The sequence below is a fragment of the Catharus ustulatus genome, chromosome 21 (genome assembly GCF_009819885.2).
Source record: "Catharus ustulatus isolate bCatUst1 chromosome 21, bCatUst1.pri.v2, whole genome shotgun sequence".
Lineage (NCBI taxonomy): Eukaryota > Metazoa > Chordata > Aves > Passeriformes > Turdidae > Catharus > Catharus ustulatus.
In genome coordinates, this window is record NC_046241.1 from 2,019,063 (window position 1) to 2,037,048 (window position 17,986).

The 17,986-nt window shown below is 48.2% G+C and overlaps 1 protein-coding gene across 6 annotated transcripts in view; it reads left to right on the forward strand.

Moving 5' to 3' along the window:
* Positions 1 to 17,986, forward strand: part of EHMT1 (euchromatic histone lysine methyltransferase 1) — a 274,314-nt gene that overhangs the window by 166,621 nt on the left and 89,707 nt on the right. For 2 of the 6 annotated variants that reach the window (XM_033077290.2, XM_033077292.2), the window contains exon 1: positions 10,100 to 10,160. The exons of 1 other annotated variant lie outside the window; for it this stretch is intronic. The gene's annotated coding sequence lies outside the window, so the exon portion shown is untranslated. Of the gene's footprint in view, positions 1 to 9,490; positions 9,579 to 10,097; positions 10,161 to 17,986 lie in introns of those variants that run through there. 3 more of the 6 variants (XM_033077298.2, XM_033077303.2, XM_033077304.2) reach the window with 3 other exon arrangements.

The window sequence follows — 17,986 nt, forward strand, 5'->3', positions numbered from 1 at the left end:
CAGCAGCTCGAGGCAGGCGTGGGCAGAGCTGCAGAATTTGCAGACGTGGCCAAAGAGCTGCAGGAGGAGGCCCCGTGTCTGTGTATTTATACACTGGATGCCCAGGATAGCCGAAATTCTTCTTGAAATGGCCAAAACTCCACAAGTGGAAGTTGGCACGGGGCTGCCAAGAGTAACTCCTGATGCAACAGTGTCTGCTCTAAGAGAGATGTAAATGTTTCCTGTGTGTGCCCCGGTGACTCAGAGCCCTCCCCGCCCCGTGGTGATGCTGATGCAGTTGCTGATCCCTGCCAAAGCAAGCAGTCCACACAAGGAGATTAGACAGCAGTCCCTGCTCCCCTGCTGGGTGCTCGTTAACATTTCCTTGCTGATGCATTATTAATTAAGCTAATTTTTATTACCCTGTAAGTGTGGAGGGTGCTTTGCAAGCACAGAGCTTGTGTCCCAGGGTTCCTGAAGCATGGTCCCATGTGTGAAATGAAGCTTGCACTGTGTGGTTGAGTGTTGAGAAAAGGTAAATCGATGGGTTTGGCTTTCTTTTTTTCTCTCTTAGCAGCTGCCTGGCTTCATGTCTGGGGCTGGTGAGTGGGTGCTGTCTGAGCAGAGGGCTGAGGAAATGCTGTCTGTGCAGAATTAGTGCAGACAGACAATGGGATTTAAGTGCAAGCAGAGTTTGCAGCATTGACCCTCCATAAGACAGAAGATTACGCAGAATGGAATATTATATTAAAAAGAGTTTTGGGACCTGGTCCAAACCTACAGAAGTCAGGGAGGGATTTGCCATCAGCTGCAGTGAGAGCAGCCTCCCTGCAGTGTACCCAGGCATTGGGGCAGCAGCAGCCTAAACAAAAGAAGTTAAAGAAGTGTCCAGGCAAGGCTGGTTGAGGTTTTACTGCCTGTGGTGCTTTTCCCAGCTGTAAAACAGAGGTAAGATTTTCCCAAAGTTCAAAGGCCTGACTTGGTGTTGGAAGCCTTTAACTGGAATTGTTGAAGAACTGCTGAAATGTTAATTTTTATGTACAGAGTATCTTCATTAGGTAAGAGATGGTGTTACATAATGGTCACTGTTTTATATGCTCTGGTTTTGGGCTTTATTCCTTGACATCATGACCAGGCCTGATGAAGGGAATAGTCTAGAAGCACTTTGTTAAGTATGAACTATTTGTGATCAAAGCCAGTGTGACTCTGAATGTCCAGCTCCTCTTTTCTGGACTTGTGATAGCAGCCTTGGATTCACCTTGAAAATGGGACCTGTGATCTTTCATATGTTCTTATTTCATTCTTAAATTAGGCTAATGCATCCTGTTCCAGCCGATGCAGTTATTAACAAACCTGGGCAATTATGGCATCTATTGTACAGACATTCTGTGCTCCTTGCTAGGAAAAATACACTTTGAATAAACAAATCCACTTTGACAACCTGTCAAGGACTCTTCTAAAGCAAAATTGAAAGAGTCACCTCAGTGACCTTTCTTTTTTGTTCCGTTGTGTTTGGGTTTTTTACGTGGTCTTGCAAGAGCACAGCAGTTGCAGCTGGAGGTTCAGACCTGGTTTCACAGGGCAGGGGAGTGGAGGAGAGCAGGGAGGGGATCACAAGGGCTGGATCCCCCCACCAGCATCCCCTGCCCTGCTGTGCCACAGTGCAGGATCTCCCAGCCACAGGCTGCATCTGTCCTTGCAGAAACTCTGGGAAAAACTCTGCTCTCTTGGTTGGTTCAGCTGTTTTACTTTTTAATTTTTTTTGGATGAGAAAAAGCCCTGAATGTTTTGGCACAAATTCTCAATGCTTTCTTTTATTCCACATGTGACAAACCTGTGTGGTTGCTCAGCCTGGGTAGGATCCACTCCATCGTGGGCTGCCACCAGGAGTTCAAGGCAGATCTTAAATCCTACTTAAACCTCCCTCTCCAGCAGATGGGCTTTGTTTGGCTCTGGGCACAGGAGTGAGAAGGAGTGTGTTATATTCAGTACTAGAAGTTAAATTGCACGGAAGGAAAATCAGCCAGGATTGTTTTCTCACTGCATTATCAGAACTGTGTGAAGGTTTGGCCAATGGAGGTTTGTGCTAACTGGAAATATCCCTGTGTGTCACATCACCCAGGGAGGAAAGGCAGGAGGAAAGAGAGGGTTTCCTGCCTCTGCCAGACATTCCCTGCTGCCTGGGTGTCTCAACAGACTGTTCTTCCCTTGCTGCCTGGGGACTGAGAGACACAGGCCACGAATTCCCAGGGAAATGGGTAACCACAGAATCACCAGATCAGTCAGGCTGGAAGGACCACAGTGGCTCATCAGACCCATTCCTTTCTGTGGGAATACTTGAATCCAAATGATTGTTAATCTCCATGAGTTGAGCAGTGAGTTTTCCCAAGTGAGTCTCAGAGCTAATCCCCTGTAACCAGTGCCATTATCTGGGTACTGTGTCTCCTCCCCTGAGCTCTCCAGCTGTGCTGTGGCACTGGGCACATGTGTCTCCCCCCAGGAGGCTGTATCACCTCACTGCCTGCTGGGCTGGGCAGCTTCTGGGAGCAGCAGTTAACATCTCTATCTTTTCTAGTGCATCCTCTGAGTTGCTGATGTGACAGCAGCAGCTTCTTCAGGGGTATGGTGCCCAAAATCAGATTAAAACCCTTTCCTTGCCTGACAGCCCCCAGGGGTGTGATGAGGGATCTACTTGGGCATGGGTTGTTTATATGAACACAATTCCATGGGGGAATAGCCCATGGTCCAGGGCAAAGCAGGAGGAAGAGGAGCAGGGCTGTGCTGCTGAGGGCTCTGCTCTGGCATTACCCAATGAGACCAGACAGGTGGTTTTGGGACTTGCAAACATTAATGCATCAGAGCAAGAATTACTAATTATTACAGTAATACTATTCCAGAGCATTCAGCACTTCAGGGAGGGCTGTTTGTGGTGCCACAGTGGCACAGACATTGGGAGCAGGCTGCAGGTCCAGGCCCTGGCTGTGTGGGCAGGTGTGAGCCATGCCTCCATCCAGGAATGCTGCCTTGGAATGCTGTGTGGGTGTCTTGGATGCCTTGAACGTGGCTGCAGCTTTTGCTGGCAAAATTAGCCTTCCTGAGTGAAGTGAGCTGCTTCCATGGCATAAAGATCATCTTGGATGGGCTCCTGGGCTCCTCCCAGCCCTGCTCAGCAGAGCAGGAAGAAGCAGATGTGACGTGTTTTCCCCTCAGTTACAGGTTTTTGTCCATTGGATTTGTAGAAATAATTGACAGGATGATAATGGCAGTTCCTTTGCATGTTGAAAGCAATGACTATTAATGAAGATTGTGTTTGTGTAATGTTGATACCCAGACTGAAGCTCTTTGTGGAAAGACTTTTGGGGCACAGCCATGTTGGTATCAGCACATTCAGGCAGGAGAGCATTTCTGTTGGTCTGACTTTGACTCATGTCAACAGAACTGTCATGTATAAAGGTGCCTTTTATCAGGGATGGCTAAAAAGATGCCAAAAATGTGGATGGACCAGTCTTCAGGTCCTTGGATTAATTTACTTCTTTTTTTACATTATACAGTTCCAGCATTTGTCATTCTGTCTGTTTGAATTTTTGCATTTTTCTGCAGTTTTTGTTTTAACGGGGCCAATGGGGAAGAAGCTATTTTGGAATGAGAAGCTGGGCTGGAGGTGTTGAGGTGAGGCTGGAGCACATCCCAGTGCTCTGCTCTGCGTGCTGTGGGAAAGGTGCACTGCTGAGCAGAGCACAGAGGAACAGAGATTTCCCAGAGCTGTGAGCAGGCACCAGGAGGCACCTGAGCATTGACACTGGGCTGGTTGGAAGGTCACAGCCATGGGGATCAGGAGTTGGATGAAGTCACAGCAAACCCTCAGCTTTCTCAGGTGTGGGGTCTCACTGAGCACTCCCAGCCTTGGCTGGCTGTTCCAGGCCAGGCAGGCTCTGGTGCTGGGATCCTCAGCAGCTCATGGGACTTACCCACCTCTGAGTTTTAATATAAAGGGGCATAAATACTGTTCATCCTCTTTCTGCTTGGTCTGTAACCTGTGCAGGTGGCAACAAGGAGGTGAGACCAGCTCTGAGCCAGGTTTTGAGCCTCACTTCCCTGGAGCTGGTTCTGCCTTTGCTCATTTTCATAATCCACCATGAGGATTTTTGTGTCCTCATCAGCTTCACTGATGAAGGATTTGCTTAAGCTTTGAAAAAAAATTTTTTTTACTTTTATACTTCAAGCCAGACACCTCCAGGAATTCTCCTGATGCTGCTGCTTAGTTTGTCTGAATGGTTTGTAATCCCATGTAGCAAATGTGGCTCCTGCAAGGGGCTCCCTTTCCTCTCAGAGCTTTCTGGAAGCTCTTGACAGAGCCAGGGTTAAAGCCACAGGTGCAGGTGACAGGAAGATCAGGCACAGAGGGACAGTTTTTGTTACATGAAAGGTTGCCTTTAAACTGTGTTTTTTATCATAGTCACAATCAGAGTTAGCCAAATCCTTGTGACCAGTGAAGTGGTGTAGTGCACATGAATCCAAGTGTGTGTGAAGGATCTTCTGAGCTCTTCCAAAGTTCTCCAGGATCAGGATTGAGCTGCAGCCAGCCTGATGCAGCAAACATCACCCTCCAAGGATGGATTTTGACAGGGGGTTGCCATCACACAGCAGCCTGGTGTTTGCTGGCTGTCCCTCCCCAGCTCCAGGGGGTGACAGTTCCAATCAGGACACTCTCCACACATCTTGGGTACAGTGTCCCCGTGCTGATCATGCCAGAGGGACAAGGGCAATCCCTGAATCAGTCTGCTTTGAGGATTGTTTCCTGAAGCATCCATGTTCCTTACAGCAAGGACCACTCTGCTAAGCCTGCTAGGTACAGTGGGATCCCATTGTCTATCCAGCTCAGTGAACTTCTGCAATGTCACCTAGTTTGGATTTGTCCAGAGAGAGGAATTCTGACCACATCTCCTGCTGCAGGGACAACCTGCTGGACATGCAAGCAGGGATTTACTCTGCTTTTACAGAAGAATATGTCCCTAATTCCCACCTCTGTGCACCAGAGTCAGCTGTGAATGGCATCTTAGCTGGGCATGACGGATGGATCATGGAGAGGAGCAGTGCTCTGGTGGGGCTCCTGATAAGAAGCAGACATGGGGTGAGCTGCTGGAATTTCTTGCTGGATGATCTGCTTGCTAAATTATCGTGCCCAGCAGAGGATGGGAGATGGCAGTTCCCTGCTCTAAGGGAGGTCTCCTGGTCCCATTTTACATTGTTGCTGTCTCCTTGATCACATCCTCGGTGGGACTGTGGAGTCCTTTTGTTCTCTGCTCTACTTTCCAGCATTTTTGTTGCTCTAGCAACACTTCCAGCCCCAAAGCAGCGGGATCCTGGTGCTAACACAATGCTGCATTTGAAAGAAGGAAGCAGAGCACGACAGGTGATCTCCAGCTTTTGTATGGAATGGCCCTGCCTTGAGATGGGAGAATGAATGGCAGGTTTTGATATCTTATTGTCTTGCAACTGGCATTGCTTTTGTCATAAAAGGTGAGAAATAGTCTTGTGTTACTGCCACAGCTGTGGTTTGTAAAGTTGCTGTGTTGTTTTCCTTGTGTGGAGTAGGACAGCAGCGGTTTGAGTGGGGCTGTGGAGCCAGGCCCATGGCAGGCAGCTCTTTTCTGGGCAAATAAATAAAATTTTCCATGCTCAGCAACTCAGCAGCTTTGCAGGCTCCTCCCCAGAGCTCTGCTACCACTGGACTGTCCTTACAGCATGGATGCACTGACTGCTGCACATCTGAAGGGGAAGGAAAAGGGTCCCTATTTTATATCAGAAAACTGCAGGGATTGTGTGAAAATCTTTCTGGAAGGTTTTCTGCAAAACTCAGGAGCCACTGGTGCTCTGCAGTGCGGTTTGTGGGATCCTGTCAGCTGCTTTGGCATTTTGTAGCTTCTCTATAAATGGTGAGAGTGATACAGGAAGATGCATTTAACACCTTTTTTTTTTCCTGAGTGCTCTCCCATGCTTTGCCACGGTGCTGCAGACAAGGCTGGCAGTGTAAAAGCCACCTGTAGGTGCTCTGTGGGTAAGAGGAGAAGAAATCCTTCTGAGATTTTGGGCACAGCTTCCCACAGTTTCCTGCTAGAAGGACCTGAGTGCACCGTGTGTAAATGGAAGTGAAAACCTCAGTAGGCTCCTCAAGAAGTCTGTCCCAAATGCCAAGCACAGTTGAAATAATCCATTATCTGCTGCCTTTCACCCAGACTTCCCTCCAGACCACTGAAAAGTGTGGAAAACTGAGATATTTAGATTGTATCCTTGGACACTGAATTTTGTGGCAAATGGTATGAGAGTGAGCACCAGCTATGGGATTGATCTTTTTATTTCGGTACTAGGCTCAAAATCTTGTTTTTTTCAAGCTGGTATGATTGCAGATACTCAGTCTGCAAGATTTGGTCATCATTATACAAACACTTCCCTTCCTGGGACCATTGGTAGGATATTCCCAAGTCATTCCTTTTCCTCTCTTGGGCACTTTGCACTTTTTGGGCCCCTGGCAGCCAGCCTAGATGGGGTCACTGTGATATGGTGGTGGAGCTGCCCCAAACCTGATGAATCTGGGACACTTCTGTAGCCCTGAAAGCTTCACAGTCTCCAAGGGGCTTGGATTTACAGTGCTTGGGCAGCTTTTGAGTGCCTTGATTACCTCCTGCTGTGCCCCTGGTGAGCTCCTGGTGTGGAGGACACAGCTGCAGTGTGAGCAGGATTACTGAAGTGTGCTTCTTTTGGTACTTTTGGGCTGTTTGCATGCTTGTGCAAGAACCTGTGGACAAACAGGAAAGTTTGTAGAGTTTCCAGAACTAGATGGAAGGTTGTGCTTGCCCTTACAATGCTAGATAGATAGATAATAAATAAATAAATAGATAAATAGATATTGCCATTGCACTGGGCTGGCATTCCAGCTGCATGCTCAGTCTTCTGCAAATTAAATAGGCAATTTTTATCTCTTTTCATATAGATGAGTCTATAAAGGGAGTCTGCACTGAGAGCATAAAATGCCTCCATGAGTTTTCAGCTGGTTTTCTTTGTTGCACTGTTGGCACTGCTGGGTTCAAAGCGTCGCCTCTGGGTCACACTGAAATGCTCAAGAGGAGCCTTTGGCTCATGTGCTTGTGTCATGTTCAGGCCATGAAAAAGTGAGGAAGTGCATTTCCTGGGATGAAATGATTAATTGTGCACCCAGGCTACAGAGGTCACAGCAGGGGGATAAGAGAGGTGCCATTAATTTGCTGTCTTGGTGGTGTTCAACTCATTTTTATTGGGGTTTGAGGCTCCTGATGAGCAGCAAGGTGTGTCCCAGGGATTGGGGAATTTTGGCAAACAGGCAGGCTGCCCTGCTCTACTTTTTCACTACAAGTCATTGTTCAGTGGAGAAGGTTTTGTTCCTCCTCTCCCTCTCATCATCTTCGTCCAGCTGCCACTCATGCTACTCCTGAGAGATGAGGAGTGTCAGGGGTGGATTTCAGCACATCACCTTCTATCTCCTGTGCTGTAAATTAGTGATAGCCACTATGCTGTTCTGCAGGAATCCCCCTGACCTGGCTGCTCCTCCAGCCAGTTTGAAGGCTGGGTGAGTTTTTAAATGATGATATTTTAAAATTTGAGAACAGCTTTGATTTATTGACCTGCTGCCTCCACAAATCGAGCTGTCTGGGCTGGCATCTGCAGATAAGAGGCTGTCGAGTAATTGCTTATTATTGACTGATTGCCAACTTGGGCTGTTTGCTTGCAGAAGAATCAATAGTAGTCAATCTTCAAAGTCTAAACTCTCAGGCAGTATGACTGGTTTCCAAATGAGGAGTGACAGGTCAGGATAACTCCATAGCTGCTGTGTCCCACCTTCACGCGTGGGTGTGATCCTGCCGTGCAGGAGGAAGCACAGACATGAGGCTTTTTCACATCTGCCTTCTCCAGAGTCTGGGGCTTTCCTTGCAGGGTTTTCGGGTCTGGCTCCAGACCTTCCCTGGAGGAGCTGGGGCAGGCTCAGCAGCACCTGAGATCCGTGGGAGGAGAGGGCAGGATGAAGTGCAGCCATCAGTTATGAAGTCCCCGAAGGATGGAGCAGGGAGGAGTGGCTGAACAGCCTGTGCTCTGACACATCCAAACCAACCAGTTTGGATGCTTTATAAATAAAACAAAGCCTCTATTTTAATGCATGGTAACAGAGATTCTTTCTGGGGGTGATTCTATTTAGATGGCAACAGTGCAAAATATCCAGTGTCACCATAGGTTTTACGTTTCTTGCGGGGATGGTCGCTATGGTGAGCGTGCATTGTCAAACGCAGCCATAGCCCTTCTTTAACACTCTCCTGACATCCTACCTTTTTGTGGATTCACTTGTAGGGCTTCAAACCCCCTTCATGGCATCAAAGACACTCAAAACTTTTTGAAAAATAAATCCATGTTGAGGTGGTTGTGATGGCTGGGGTGGATGGATCTAGGAAGTGATCTCAGACCTTGGGCTGCAGCCCCCTCTGGATTTTTTCTCCCTGGGCTCAGGGCTTGTGATTTTCCCTGGACTCAGGGATTGCAGTCTGGTCTCTGTGTGTCCTAGACTCAAGCTGGGTTTAAAACTTGAAATAAGAGCCTTTGGGGGGAGGGGAGGCTTGGATCTCTTTCAGCTACAAAGAGCAATTAAGCAACAGGACATAAAATAGATAAATGGGAAGGGGAAGGGCAGAACCCTGGAATATGAGAAGATGAAAATGGAAGAAACTATTTCTGCAGTGTATTTGTCCTTTATTTTGGAGCTTTATTTTCATCAGGAGAACTTTGAATTGAGATACATCATTTGAGGTGAGGGAGAAATTCTCAAACAGAGCAGTTTAATCTACAGTGGTCTAGGAGAGAATGGACAAGATTACTTGAACAGCCTTGTTTAGATACTGGATTTGTTGTCTACCAGCAAATCCTCATTTGCATGGGTCCTTAGTCTGTGGAGTTAAATGTGTCTCAGGATCTGTTACCAACTGTGATGCAGAGTTGAGAACTAGATTTTTAAAGCTGTTCCTTTTTATTTGAATGTTTCCCATCCCCCTCCCTGCACCCAAATAATCTTCCTGATTTTTTCTGAAAAGCAAAGATGAGCCAACAAGTGATGCAAAAGGAAAAATGTGCCAGCGAGAAGAAGCTATTTTTGCCTCCAGATTCAGTGGATGAACTGTCCACCAGGCTGTAGAGAAAAGCCAAGGTCAGACATTTCAAACGAGTGTCGCAGGGAAACCACCGCCCCCCTCCTTCCTGAAAGGGGCCATGGACGTGAAATCTTTCAACCTCCTTGGAGCTGGAGGCTTGGGCAGAGATCCTTTGTGGAGCCCTGGGAAGGGCTTTAGCCCTTGGTTTGGGGGCTGCTCGCTCTGCCTGGAGCCCTGAAATGGCATTTCCTCATGTGTGCAGCAGCCCTCACTCATGAAATGGATGCAAGTGCTGAAAAAGCTCCCGCGTGAGCATGCTCACTGGAAGATTAATCCTTTAGAGGGAGTTGGAGAGTTAAGCTACTGTAATTTCTCTGCAGTTGGCTGCAGTAAACAACTGCTCTAAAGACACGAGGAAAAAAATTGACGGAGGTATATGGCATTAATGTACATATCTTTTTGTGTTTCTTTCAGGTTGAGGGTTTGAGAAAGGTTTTTTCTCTAAGAACCGGGGAAGAGGGAGCTGTGTAATGATTTTATGGGTGACCTTCATGTTGTGGTTTCTTTTTTTCCTCCAGGCCAAAGTAATCCTATTTCCGTACAAGGCCATACTGAGGCTCGGGCTGACTTTCTAGAGCTGGGGTAGAGCACCAGGGTGGCTTCGTGTTGAGTTTTAAAGGATGAGAGGAGGTGAGGCCTTGCTGCTCGTTGAGCTGTGTTGGCAGAAGGGAGCTGGAAACACCTCGTCCTGTTTAGTTGTGAGCAGAACCCAGTGGGACTCGATCTATCATGCTTCTGTTGGGAGGAAAACCTGTGACAGGATTAGCTTTGCCTACAGAAGAATAGTCTTTTGCTTTTGATTATTACTATTATTTTGCTCCCCCTCTTCCCCATGCCTGAGGAGCTGCAATCCCGTGTCAGATGGGGGAAGGAAAACAATCCTTGAGCTTTTTTGGCTTTGCTTTGAAGGCTGATGACTCTCAGCGTGGTGAGGAGGGATGCCTTGGCAGCCAGGTAAGTGTTGCAGTCTGAGGGATATGTCCAGGTGAAGTGGAGCCCCTTCCTCCCCAACTCCTGCTTTGTGGGGGCATCCCAGAGGAAGGGAAACCTCGGATGGTTCCTAATGAGCCAAGAGTGTTTTCCCTGCTCGCCTCCAGAAGCGTGGGTGAAGGAGGATGTGATTTACCATCCCTGGTGCTTTGTATCAGCTCCTATGAACGCAGCACAAGCCATGGAGGGCCAACCTGAGGCTCCCAGGACATCAAGCAGAAATGTCTGGGTGCTTGATTTTTGTCAGGCTGCTCGAGCTGGGGGAGGCAGTGCTCCCTGACCACGGCTTGTGTCTTTACCTCTTACAAACACCGCTGTAATCCTTGGGGATGTCAGGAAATGGAGGTGATCTGTCAGCAAAACTTGCCTGCCGTGGGGGGGGGGTGGGGAAGGGCATTGTTCTGTTCTGTACCTGACTGCAATGAATGGGAGCTGGAGGGGCTGAGGGCTGCAGGTCACCCCTGGGCACTCCCCCAGCACTGAGCATGGCTGCAAGGAGGGCACACCCTTCCTCCTGGAGGGGATAATCAGAGTACAACTGCAAACCCTGCCTCTGGGAGCACTCCTGGTGTTGCCCAGTGTGAAATTTATGTTCAATGGCTTTTGTCAGAAAGTGGCTTCATGTTTCCTTGGAGTGGTGTGAAGAAGGGAATAATAATTCAATAATTTAGCAAATGTCAGTGGCTCCCACTAGGTTCGTCCTGAGGTTGCTGTCAGCTTCCATGCGATACCCAGGTGGATTCTAACACTGCTGGATGAGTTCAGAAGGGCAATTCTATTAGACTTGGCTGAGCTCAAGATGCTGTGGATTTGAAGAAAATTTTGCCACCCCAATGTCGAGGTTTTTTTGCTTAGTCCCTCCTTTTCCCCTCATTTCCAGAAGCTCTGGCTAGCACAGACTGTCTGTTCTGTGGATGGTTTTAGGGAACATTGGTGGCTGTGTGCGTAGGGGGAATAATTAGCTACCAAATGCAAATAGATTGTTTCTTGCTGTTTCAAAATCATTGTAATTTCTATTGATGATGGGTTAATTATAACTTCATTTTGATGGGCGTGAGGGAAATGACAGAGATATAGCAATATAAATCTATATAGGGAAGGATGTTGTTGTCAGAATATTGTTTTGGAGATGATTGTGAGAACAAAGACTCGTGTCGTGGAGGACCATGGTTGTGTCAGGATTTGGTGGTGCTGCTTGTTTCTCAGTAGTGGATGAGTGTTTTCTCTTTCACATTTTTCACTGATGCCAGTGACGTATCAGTCACCATGACAAGAGGTTTTAGTTCAGAGAAAAATGATCAAATTCTATTTAAAGCACATTTGGCAGAAGAAGTGGGAAATAGTTTTTTGGAGAAGCAAAGTTGAAAGCAAGAAAGTTAAAGGAAATTGTAAAAATCTGTGATCAGAGTAGAACAAAAATGCAACTTCAGGCTGAGGTGTGCAGGTGGGGACTGCTTTAGCAGCCAACCTGTGACACCAGGACTGGTCCTTGGTCTGGAAGGAGAAGCTGGGCCCTGGCTGGCTCCCATTGCTTTAGGGAGCCTGGATCCATCATCTCATTCTTTATTTCACCCTCACTGGGAAGAGTAAGCAGGTTCATCCCTGAATGGTTTGGACCAGCTTTAAACTTTTTCCTCCATCTCCAGTCCCAGAACGGGGGAAAGGCTCAGCAAAGGGACAAAGGTGACACTTTCCTTAGTGCTATGGGTTTTGGCTCAAAGCCAGAGGATAAAGCCCTCCCCCTCTTCTTGTTTTAGAAAATGGGGGAAATGAGCTATTTTCAGTGGCTGGGGAGAGTCCCCAGCACAGAGCACCATGCTTCAGCCTTACCAAGCCTTTGGTGGCCTGGGGCCCTGATGCCTCTGGATCAGAGCAGCTTTTGGAACACCCTCATCCCAGAACTGCTTCTCTCCTGTGCAGGGCTCCTCTCTTCAGGGAGACATTCAGCTCCTTTCCAGCAAGCCCTGGAACTGATAAGTCTGGAAGGAAAAAAGTAGTTACAACCAAATCTAATTTTAGTTTGTGGGTTTGTTCTTGGGCTCTGCCAGAGGAGTTCTGCAGGTCCTGCTGGGTGTTCCCATGGAGTGGGCACCTCTCTCTCCTTGCAAACCCTGAGCACTCAGGTGTGACTGAGCTGAGGGAGATTCTTCATCCCATGGAACTGTGTCCAGTGCCTGCTGCAAGGTGTGGCATGTGCAGGGCAGGGACTCCTGGATGCTTTTTTGAGATGGGTGACTTGGACTACACAGGAGGATTCATTGCTTGAATTTGCACATTCCTGTCTTTAGACTTGTGTGAAAAATTCTGCCTGTGTGGCCAGTTTTGTCTCTTTCTCCACTAGCACAGCTTTGTTCAATAGAGGAACTGAAACCTGAATTTGGGACTTGCTCACCTTTTTGATATCATATCAGCCCAGGACTGTATTCAAACCAGAAAGAACAAGATGGAACTAAATCCTGCAGGTGTATCTGAAAAACCTCATGCAAGCTTGGCAGTCCCAGGAGGAGAAAGTAACTGTGCTGGAAATACATGGCATGCAAGTCCCAGTCTTTAATAATCAAATGGTGACCACTTCAAAGCCTGCTGGCTTTGCCTCTCAACCTTCTAACTGCTTCAGCCAACCTGGACTCAGCTGGCAATGCCTTTAAGAGCAGACATTATGACAGGAGCCGTGGAATTATTTGCTCTGGTGAGCCCTCTCTGTGGTGATGCTGTGTGGAAGGGTTTGCTGTCACACACAGCATTTCTCCACCTTCACAGGGTTTTACCTCCTGCTCTCCTGCCTTCCTGGCCATTCTGAAATCCAACTTATGGCTGAATTTTGGCTTCCTTAACATGCTGGGCTCAGTCATTGGTGCTGCATCCTTGTTTTGTGTCCTTTGGCAGTGCTGTCCCCCTGCCCAAACACTCCTGAGTGAAGCAGGGAGGGGTTTTGGGGCATCCTGTGCTCCTTGGAGCTGGTGGAACCCTGCATGGAGAGAGGACCTTAGGAAGCCTGAAAACCAGCTGGCAAAGGGGACTCCTTACCCCCCTTTTCCCTGAGGATTAGTGAGTTACAGACACAAGGGAAGGAGCTGTCATTTGTAACCAGATGTGGAATTATAGAATAACTCCATTCCCATGGTGCATGGGGTTTAATGCATCTACCAGCACAGAGGACATCCAGGGCTCTGAGGGTGAAACAGTGCAAGAGGTACCTCATGCTGGAAAAATATGTGTTGGGAAGGGGAAGATGGAAGAAAAATCCTGCTTTAAGGAGTTGCAGGGAAGAGGTGGAGTTAAACAGCTGGGAGAGAGTAGAAACAGGAGACAGGGCTGTAGGGAGAGGTCTGGGATGATGGATGGATGGATGGATGATGGATGGATGGATGGATGGATGGATAGATAGGGTTTGAAGATGGTGGTGAAGTGATTTGGTGGCTCCTAAAGGCACAAAAAGGCAGAAAAAGGGGGAGGAAATGAACTGCAGATGATTCCTCAGGTGCTGTCTTGTCCATGACCTACTTGCTGCCACAGTGCTCTGCAGCTGGAGGAGAAAGAGGAGATGGCTGCTCCCTGTGGGAAGCACAGGGTGCTGCCATGTGCAGGAGCTCTTCCCAGTGCTGCTTCCTTCAGCTGCTGGATGTGGCTGTGCCAGGCACCCAGAGTTTGTGACTGCAGGAAGGACAGGGAGAGTTGGAGCCATTTCCTGCTGGAGGGAGTCAGTGCTGGATCCTGGAACCAGGCTCAGGTTTGTGAGCTGCCATAAACACCTGGGCTCCTGGATGCAGGAGATCCTTCCCTTAGGGTGTGGAGCACTGGAGAACTGTCCTGTGTGGGGACATGGCTTACACACACCCCCTGCACAGTGGGGGTTATTCATCCCCCACCTCCTCAGAATCCATTGCAAACAGAAGTCTTCCTTCTCCTGCTTCTGCTCCTTCAGGAGCCCCCACTAACCTGGTCATTCTTAATCTTGTGTTATTTTCCAGATCATCAATTTGATTTCTCAGTACTTCTACAGTCCTTAGTGTTCCTGAGAATCTGTGCTTCCATCAATTATCTCTGTTTCTTTTTGAGGCTGCAGCAACCTTGAGCCACAGTTTCCATCCTATTTTTATAACTCATTCTGTTTATTAGAGGAGTCCTCCAGAAATAAGTCTACAGCTCTTACCAAGATACCCCAGTTTTTTCCTCAGTAAATAATTTCATCTCTTGCTAACATGAACTTGAAGGCTCTCCTCTTCCATTTGTTCCCTTCTCCCTCTGGGGTTTGGGAGTGAAATACCTTTAACTTAGTTCATATATGTAGGTGTGCATGTATGTCACAGGGTGTCACATCCCCCTTTAACCATATTAATTGTGATGCTGAGCATCTGCTGCCAAAGGCTGGTGTCCAATAGTGGCTGCTTCAGATTTACCTCTGGTCCAGATGAGATTGGGAAGTGGCCTCTGTACCTTTTTGGGGGCTTGTTCTGATTTGCTGTATTAAATAAATATATAAAGTGGCTCTAAGAGTGAAATGCCAGCCTTCCTTCTGCTGAAGGCATAGAGGCAGTGATTTGTGAGTCAGCAGTCCAAGGTTAACTCCAAAACTTCTGCACTTCCCTTGCAACTGCCATCCCAGGAAATAATTTCTCTGGAAAGGAAAATGAAAGAGACCTGTCCTCTGCTTTTCACAAGTTCTGAATCGTGCTCTTGTTTAAGCTGATTATTTTATTTATTCCAATAATCCTCTCTTGCAGAATAAAGGAAAATTAATTGTCTTCCTGTTTCCATAATGGTTTGCCCTTCAGACAGTTGCCAGGCAAAGTGCTTAAAACTGAAATGAAAAGATGGTGAATGCTTAAAATCATTGAGCTACTGTAGGAACATGTTTGTATTTAATAGGGTGGTATCACTCAGTCCCAGAGTGTTATTTGCTCTGGGTTCTGTAGGATTAGGATGGTTTTTTGTTTTGCTTCTGCTTATGAAAACAGGGTCAAGCCTGCTGTGGTAGATAGTGCAAGCTTAGGTAGGGTTTGCTAGAGAGATGGACTGCCTGCAGCTGAACCCTAAAATTATCCAGCATTAATGGGGAGAGTTATCTTTGGGCTTGGCTGTGTTTGCAGGGACAGTGCCTGGGGATGGCAAGGACTTCCTTCCTTCCTTCCTTCCAGGTATGATGGGCCAAGATTTTCCCTGCTGGAGCTTTTCACTGACACCTACCTGGATCTTGGTTATTTTTAACTCTGTCTGACTAAAAAAATGTGTTACCTGATTACTATGGGAAAATGCTGGAATGCTTCCTTAAAAGGCTCCCAAGTGATGCAATATTCAGTGATGAATCTCAGAGCTAAATGAGTGCCTTGGTGGGTGCGTTGGCTGGGGAAGGGAGTTCTGTGTTTTATCTCCCAACACACTTTTTTTCATCCCAGGGCTGCTCTGGGGAGGGTGGTGTGGGAGCACAGACAGAACTCCAGCCTCAGGTCAGCATCAGGGCAGTGCTCTGCTTTGCTTTCCTGTTTTATCCCAACAGGCTTTGGGAAACAGGTAAAAACCTGGAGTTGGGGATGCTCCCAGGGGAATTTACCCTGAGGGTGGGTGAGGAAAAAACCCCAGAGTGGGAACCTGAGAGCCTTGTGCAGTGACCAGGGATGGCTGCCCAGTCACTCATGTCCCACAAGCACGTCCAGGTGGGGCTCCCAGCACAGGGACAGTGGAGGGGGAGCTCATCTCCTGTGGATCCAGGGAGAAGCTGCTGGCACCACCCACACTGGATGTGGCCCTGGCTGTTCCTCACCCCACAGCCTGACTGCCCGAGGCAGGTCCAGGGTTGTGTCCACACAAGGAACCACATGGGAATAAATTCCTCATATCTCTCCTATGTTTTCCTCTCCCTTTATGTGAAATTGCTCTGAGGGAGCAGAGTGTAATCCATCACAGAAGAGAGAAGGGCAGGAGTTAATTCATTTTCATGATCTCTCTGTAGCACTTAGTCCAGCTCATAGTGAATTGTCGTGCTTGGCCACTGCCTAATCCCATAAGGGACCCACTGGGGTGGGCTGGGCAGGAAGGACCTGTGGCCCCTGGGTACTGACATTAGCTGAGGAGCACATGAGATCATCTGCTGCATTTCCAGCCAGTTCTGAGCTGCAGGAGAGCAGCAGGGGCATCTCAACAGCACCCAGCTCCAGGAGAGCACTGTGGCTCATCACCTGAGTGTCCCTGAGCACAGGGCCGAGAGGGAGCCTCTCCTGCTTAAGGGGAGCTTGGGGAATACAAAACCAGGTGTGTGAACAGCCTCCCCAGGTCTCACCTGCTCTGCCCTGCATGCAGCAGTCTTTTGTTTTCCTTTAAACATCATAAACCCAGCAGGGGAATTCATTAACACGAGTCCCCACAGACTTTGATTTTGCCAAACATTATTTCAAATCACTCTCTCTCCTCTTAGTAGGTGAGATCTTTCTCCTCTCCGTGTTCAGACATCTTGGGAAGGTGTAGGTGTGGGCTGCAGTGGAAACCTGCCCAGATTAGTTCATTCTGCAGCTATAGGGATTGCTTTTTGTTGCTTGGTGCCTTTGGCTCGTGCATAGCATGGAAGACAGAGAGCACCCATGTGGCCAGCTCCTGTCTGTCGAAAGCCGCTGTTATGTCAGTATTTCAGGCTCAGTCTCTTCAATCCCAGATGGAGCTGTATTTCCAGCTAGTGCACACCCATACAGTTCATTGAGGGAGGGAAAATGCTCCAATTGACAGCAGTTAGGGCCCTGCTCCGTGGGCAGTGTCAGCTCCCTGTGCACGGCGTGGGGAGGGGAGCCTGCGTGGATCAGTCACGCACTCATGTAAAATAGCTCCATGCTTGTGCTGTGGCTGCCACAAGGACTTTTGAAATGGCAAAGGTTGTGAAATCATGGCAGGAAACACCAGAGGCCGAAGCTGAGCCAGGGGAGGAGCTGCCCCTTCCTACAGCACGGCCAGGACTGGAAAAGTGAGTGTTCATGGCTTTATTTTTTGCAAGACCCCTTCGTTGTGCTGCAGGATGCTGGTGCCAGGCAGTGGTCTGGAGACCCCTTTCAGATGGCAGGGGTTTCACAGGTGTAGCCTTTGCTCCTGCTCTTGGATGGCTCTCTGAGCAGCAGGAGCTGAGTTTGGGACCTGGGGGCTGTTACCACTCCCAGGAGACAAAACGCTTTTGAAAATTAATAATTTTTTCTAGTCCCCACCATGGTACTGGTAATCTTGACCTTTTGTCTCCTGCTCCTCCCTGAGAGGGTTTTTGCCTTTTCTGCATCTCATCCTGATCCCTTCTTGTAAAAATATATCCTGGACTGGTGCTGAAATGAGCTGTCTGATGTGCTGCGTTGTCTGTGGCTGTGCAGGGAGGGGAGGAGCTGGTTAATGTTAAACACTTTGCTTTGGCCAAGGGCACCCAGGCTGCCTTTCTCTGTGTCCTGAGCTGAAGGAAGAGAAGTTGATCATATTTGGGTGTTGTAAAGCATTGGAAGGGGCTGCCCAGGGCAGTGGTGGAGTCACCATCCCTGTAAGTGTTCAAAAACCACAGCATGTGGCACTGGGGGACATGGTGAATGTTTAATGGTGAATGGGGGTGGTTGGACTTTATCTTAAAGGTGTTTTCCAGCCTTAATGATTCTGTGATTCTCTCTTGGTCCTGTGGTTAGGATTGATTATTGCAGAGCATTTCCATCATCCTGTGCCCTCCCAGCATATCAGGGCAGTGTCACATCTGCTCAGGAGGTGCACTGAAGGTGCTGAGAGATCCCCATCGTTAACCAGGAGCCTGGAAATGAATGTCCAGCACGGCAGGATCT